Raw genomic sequence first — 6797 nt, forward strand, 5'->3', positions numbered from 1 at the left:
GGATATGGGAAGCTATCAATATCCATTTCAGCCTAATGAAAACACCATCATCGTAATACTCTAGTCCTAGCAATGAGTGGTTGTTAATTACACAGGGCAGGCACAATTACAGTTCCCTGTACAATATTCTTTCTAATATTTCTTTCTCTATATGATGGCTGCTTACTGTATACCCTCATGTGGTTACCTTCATAGCACCCAATACTTTCAAAATAAAATCACTTTCTGTGAGATTGAACTATTCTACTATATGAAATAATGCCATTGTATTATATACAATTTGTAAAATATTTTCATTCTATATTTCAGGGGTGGCCAACCTGAGCCTGAGAAGGAGCCAGAATTTACCGATGTACATTGCCAAAGAGCCACAGTAATACGTCAGCAGCCCCACGTCCGATCCCCAGCCCCTCTCCTGCCAGCAGTCCCCACCAATAAGCGCCAACTCCCCCTCCCCGCTTCCCCCGCAAACAGCTGTTTCATGTGCGCAGGAGGGTATGGGGGAGAGGGGGGAGCGAGGGCATAGCAGGCTCAGGGGAAGGGGCCTTGGGGGAAGGGGTGGAGTGGGGGCAGGGCTTGGGGCAGAGCAGAGGGTTGAGCAGTGAGCACCTCCCAGCACACTGGAAAGTTAGCATCTATAGCTCCAGCCCCGGAATCAGTGGCTAGGTAAGGAGCTGCATATTAATCTCTGAAGAGCTGCATGTGGCTCAGGAACCACAGGTTGGCCACCCCTGATATATTTCAATGCATTAGCAATTATAAAATGCAAATGTGCTACCAAGTTCGGACTTAAGGCCCCCCCCCCACTTACCTTACAGTAACTGGAGGTCTCTGAGTTGTGTATATAGATATTATAGGCATCTGTTCTCCCCATCCTGAAAAAAACAACCCTTGACTCCTCCTGCCTCTCTAATTACTACTCCATCTTCCCTTTATCTTGAAGAAATTGAGTGGCTCTATTGAATGTGCTGTGTTGAGCTCTGCCATAAATATAAAGGGAAGGGTAAACCCCTTTGAAATCCCTCCTGGCCAGAGGAATGCTCCTCTCACCTGTAAAGGGTTAAGAAGCTAAAGGTAGCCTCGCTGGCACCTGACCAAAATGACCAATGAGGAGACAAGATACTTTCAAAAGCTGGGAGGAGGGAGAGAAACAAAGGGTCTGTGTGTCTGTCTATATGCTGGTTTCTGCCGGGGATAGACCAGGAATGGAGTCTTAGAACTTTTAGTAAGTAATCTAGCTAGGTATGTGTTAGATTATGATTTCTTTAAATGGCTGAGAAAAGAATTGTGCTGAATAGAATAACTATTTCTGTCTGTGTATCTTTTTTGTAACTTAAGGTTTTGCCTAGAGGGGTTCTCTATGTTTTTGAATCTAATTACCCTGTAAGATATCTACCATCCTGATTTTACAGGGGGGATTTCTTTATTTCTATTTACTTCTCTTTTTATTAAAAGTCTTCTTGTAAGAAACTGAATGCTTTTTCATTGTTCTCAGATCCAAGGGTTTGGGTCTGTGGTCACCTATGCAAATTGGTGAGGCTTCTTATCCAACATTTCCCAGGAAAGCGGGGGTGCAAGTGTTGGGAGGATTGTTCATTGTTCTTAAGATCCAAGGGTCTGGGTCTGTAGTCACCTAGGCAAATTGGTGAGGCTTTTTACCAAACCTTGTCCAGGAAGTGGGGTGCAAGGTTTTGGGAAGTATTTTGGGGGGAAGGACGCGTCCAAACAGCTCTTCCCCAGTAACCAGTATTAGTTTGGTGGTGGTAGCGGCCAGTCCAAGGACAACGGGTGGAATATTTTGTACCTTGGGGAAGTTTTGACCTAAGCTGGTAAAGATAAGCTTAGGAGGTTTTTCATGCAGGTCCCCACATCTGTACTCTAGAGTTCAGAGTGGGGGGGAACCTTGACAAGCTCCAACTCAATTCTTGATCCCACCCAGTCTGATTCCTGCCTTCTTCACTCAGCTGTACCTGCTCTGATCTCAGAACTCCAGGTCTGTACTCCAGTCTCATTTGACCTCCCTGCTGCTTCAGCTCAGTAGCCCACACCCTTTTGTTTGACAGGGCTGCCTGGGTTTTTGTGATACTGTTCTCTCCAGGTTTTCCTCTCTGATTACTCCTGCAGTGTCTTCTTTGGTGGAGCTTCCGCCTCTTTCCTAGTCCCAACCCCTCTTTTCTTTTTCTGCTCATTTTAGATTATCTCATCTAGTTACATGGATTCAATCACCATTTCTACGCTGACAACTCCCAGCTGTACCTCTTTTCCAGTCATCTCTCTGCCCTTCCAAACCATCTCAACCAGTTCCTCTGACCTCTTTTTGAGAGCTCACCAACAACTGAGACTTACCCAGGTTCAAAACTGAACTCCTCATCTTTGTGGCCAAATGCACCCCCTGTTTTCACATCCCAAACACTGTTGTAATATCTTTGTACAAAATATGCCTTATGAGGTATCCGTTAAAAACTATTAACTCACTGCTCAATAATATCATGGCAATACGTATGTAGCAACATTATATGTAAAGTTATGAATTCTCCCTGTATGTTGGTAGCACTTGATCAAACCCACATAGCCCAATTAGGTGAGAATGCTTAAGCAGGTCTGTCTTAAACAAAGGAATGAGTGTTTGCCTCAATTTACATATAAGTAATAAACAAGGTCCCTGAAACAGCAAAAGGGAGACAAGGCAAATCTGCTTTTCAGCATACGCAGGGGAGAGGAAAGAGCATGGGGCCATCTTCACCTCAGACTACATGTCTTCTTTACTGCTTAAATAAAGGCTGCTGGGGTCAGTGTTGCTGGCAGGCTGCAGCTATACACAGACACTCAGGGTGTGACATGCATGCTGTTTGGCTGTTTGTTAAGAGCCCAGGTTGCAGGGGAGGTGACGACACCCTCCCTCCCCCCCACGTCTGGATTGCACCCTGGAATGTCAGTCTTTCATCACAAACTGCCATAGGATCATAGAATATCAGGGTTGGAAGGGACCTCAGGAGGTCATCTAGTCCAACCCCCTGCTCAAAACAGGACCAATCCCCAACTAAATCAGATGAAGCCTCACCAATGTCGAATAGAGGGGAATGATCATATCCCTCGATCTGCTGGCAATGCCCCTACATATACATCCCAAAATGCCATTGGCCTTTTTGGCAACAAGGGCACACTGTTGACTCATATCCAGCTTCTCATCCACTGTAACCCCTAGGTCCTTTTCTGCAGAACTGCTGCCGAGCCATTCGGTCCCTAGTCTGTAGCGGTGCATGGGATTCTTCCGTCCTAAGTGCAGGACTCTGCACTTGTCCTTGTTGAACCTCATCAGATTTCTTTTGGCCCAATCCTCTAATTTGTCTAGGGCCCTCTGTATCCTATCCCTACCCTCCAGCATATCTACCTCTATCCCAGTTTAGTGTCATCTGCAAACTTGCTGAGGGTGCAATCTACACCATCCTCCAGATCATTTATGAAGATATTGAACAAAACCAACCCAAGGACCGACCCTTGGGGCACTCCACTTGACACCGGCTGCCAACTAGACATGGAGCCATTGATCACTACCCGTTGAGCCCGACAATGTAGCCAACTTTCTATCCACCTTATAGTCCATTCATCCAGCCCATACCTCTTTAACTTGCTGGCAAGAATACTGTGGGAGACCATGTCAAAAGCTTTGCTAAAGTCAAGGAACAACACGTCCACTGCTTTCCCCTCATCCACAGAGCCAGTTATCTCATCATAGAAGGCAATTAGATTAGTCAGGCATGACTTGCCCTTGGTGAATCCATGCTGACTGTTCCTGATCACTTTCCTCTCCTCTAAGTGCTTCAGAATTGATTTCTTGAGGACCTGCTCCATGATTTTTCCAGGGACTGAGGTGAGGCTGACTGGCCTGTAGTTCCCAGGATCCTCCTTCTTCCCTTTTTTAAAGATGGGCACTACATTAGCCTTTTTCCAGTCGTCCGGGACTTCCCCCGATCGCCATGAGTTTTCAAAGATAATGGCCAATGGCTCTGCAATCACATCCGCCAACTCCTTTAGCACTCTCAGATGCAGCGCATCCGGCCCCATGGACTTGTGCATGTCCAGCTTTTCTAAATAGTCCCAAACCACTTCTTTCTCCACAGAGGGCTGGTCACCTCCTCCCCATGCTATGCTGCCCAGTGCAGTCACCTTGTTCGTGAAGACAGAGGCAAAAAAAGCATTGAGTACATTAGCTTTTTCCACATCCTCTGTCACTAGGTTGCCTCCCTCATTCAGTAAGGGGCCCACACTTTCCTTGACTTTCTTCTTGTTGCTAACATACCTGAAGAAACCCTTCTTGTTACTCTTAACATCCCTCGCTAGCTGCAACTCCAGGTGTGATTTGGCCTTCCTGATTTCACTCCTGCATGCCCGAGCAATACTTTTATACTCTTCCCTGGTCATTTGTCCAATCTTCCACTTCCTGTAAGCTTCTTTTTTGAGTTTAAGATCAGCAAGGATTTCACTGTTAAGCCAAGCTGGTCGCCTGCCATATTTACTATTCTTTCTACACATCGGGATGGTTTGTCCCTGTAACCTCAATAAGGATTCTTTAAAATACAGCCAGCTCTCCTGGACTCCTTTCCCCCTCATGTTATTCTCCCAGAGGATCCCCAGGCTCCACTTTCTTTGGCACTGTTTAAAACTCCACTGTTCTCCCCACCACTGAGTTTCACAACCTGTGAATCATCTTTTATTTCTCCCTCTCTTTCGTCTTTCACATCCTTCCTCTAGCATATCCCTATGTCCAGAGAAACAGAAGTTACTTACTGTGTTGGGGTGTATGAGCCCCACACTGGAGTACTGAGGGTTAAAGAACAACTCTGGACCCTGAAGGCTCCGCCCAGATGCACCTGCTGCGTATGCTCATATTGGATGCAGACGTCAAAAGAGCGCAGCTCTGCTCAGCCTGAGTTGAAAGAGCTGGGGTGTAGTCATGTGCTGCAAGCTCCTGCAGAGAAGCTGCTGGGGTCTATTTGACCAAGACAGGCCCCACTGCCAAGCCACAACAGGCCCTTCACTCCACTCCGTGGAAGCCAGGAATGACAGGCCACGGCTGATAGAGAAAGATCCTCTGGAGCCAGAAACTGAGCAGTGGCACTGATGGAGGATCTGAAGCAAAGGTAGGAAGTGGCCCAGGGAACAGGCATAAGGGCGCCTGCACCCAGGCCACATATTTGAACTATTATTCTCAGGGCCCTGGATAGGAACCCAGAGGAGCAGGGAAGGCCCACATTTTCCTACCCCCAGCCAATGACTCTTGCTACTGCGGGGACACAGCCAGGGAGCCTCGCCACTGACATTGCCCTTGACTCTCGTCATTGAGTGTTACAGCTCAGAGCACTACTGCTAGGTGGTGCTGCCAGGTTTGGATTTCAACCCCCCCAACACTTACCTTATAGTAACTGGAACTCTTTGAGTTTTATTCTTCATATGTATTCAACCCCTGGTGCGCACACGTTCTTGGCCAGCGGTGTCCACTGGGGCCATTCATGCATCTTGAGTGTCCTCATTTGTCCATACCAAGGGCATAAAAGGCAGAGTTGGCCCACCTGCTTTGCTACTGCTGACTCCAGATGTTACAGGACTCCATGGTAGTGGGGAAGGAAGGCAGGTTGTGCAGTGCATATGGACAACACATCTCAAAAAAACTCTAGCTACTGTAAGGGTAAATACATTCTTCAAATGCCTGCCATACATGTTCCACTCTTGGGGACACACAAGCAGTGACCTTGGTGCAAGGAGGAGTAGTGACTCTGATGTTTGGAGTCTACTTAAACACAGGCTATGGTTTAAGCTAGAGGTGTGGTTCCCAGCTCACGTACACATACTCGTGCTAGCTCTCATCTGAGCTAGCATACTACAAATAGTTGGTTAGCCGTGGTAGCACAGGTGGCTGCCCTGAGTACAAAGCCGCCTGAAGCCTGCGGGTACAGACTTGGGGTGGCTAGCCTGTGACACCCCTGCCAGTGCTACTGTGACTACACTACTATCTTAGCATGGACAAGCATGAGTCCTTCAGATACAAAGATGATAAATACTTAGCAAATCATAACTTGCCCATTGACACCTTACATGACATACTTTGTACAAGATTTGCTGCAATTGTATAACAGTGGTAATATCAATGATATAAATGGCCATATTCAATCATACAGCATCACACATGCCTCTAAGGTTTGCAGCCTCACCTCCCCCTGGTTAGTATGTGACATAGGGAAGAATAATGGTAAATGAATCATTTGGTTCTAATAGAAATGTGTTACTACTTTGGGCAAGAACTTGGGATGGGGTCTAGGTGATCCCTATCTCGATGGTATATAGTACAGGGAGGTCAAGCCATGAGAGCCTGTCTTTCTCCATTTTTTCTAGCTGATGTACTTGCCACTAAAAAGGATGCTTCTGTGCAACAGCAAGTAGGTTGCTTGGTGTTCAAGAGGCAGGCCCATTAAAACTGCCAGAACCACATTCAGTTCCCATGGAGGGGGAAAGTTCCCTTACTTTAGAAAAATATGGGAAAGTCCGATTAGGAATTTCATCATAGTGAGATGGGAAAAATTCGTAGTCTTCAGTGGGGAAGGTGATGACAAGCAGAAATGACTGCCAGGTGCATTTTAACAGAGCTAATCGATAGTCCCATACTCTTTAGAGAGAGCAAGTAATCCACAATAATAGTGACCTAGCAGTCAACAGGCTGTAGCTGATGCTTCACATCAAATTCCAAATCTTTTCAATTTAGTAGCATGAGTTAATCTGGTGGACTTTCCACTTAGATCAAA

Source organism: Eretmochelys imbricata, chromosome 1, assembly GCF_965152235.1.
Source record: "Eretmochelys imbricata isolate rEreImb1 chromosome 1, rEreImb1.hap1, whole genome shotgun sequence".
Taxonomy (NCBI): domain Eukaryota; kingdom Metazoa; phylum Chordata; order Testudines; family Cheloniidae; genus Eretmochelys; species Eretmochelys imbricata.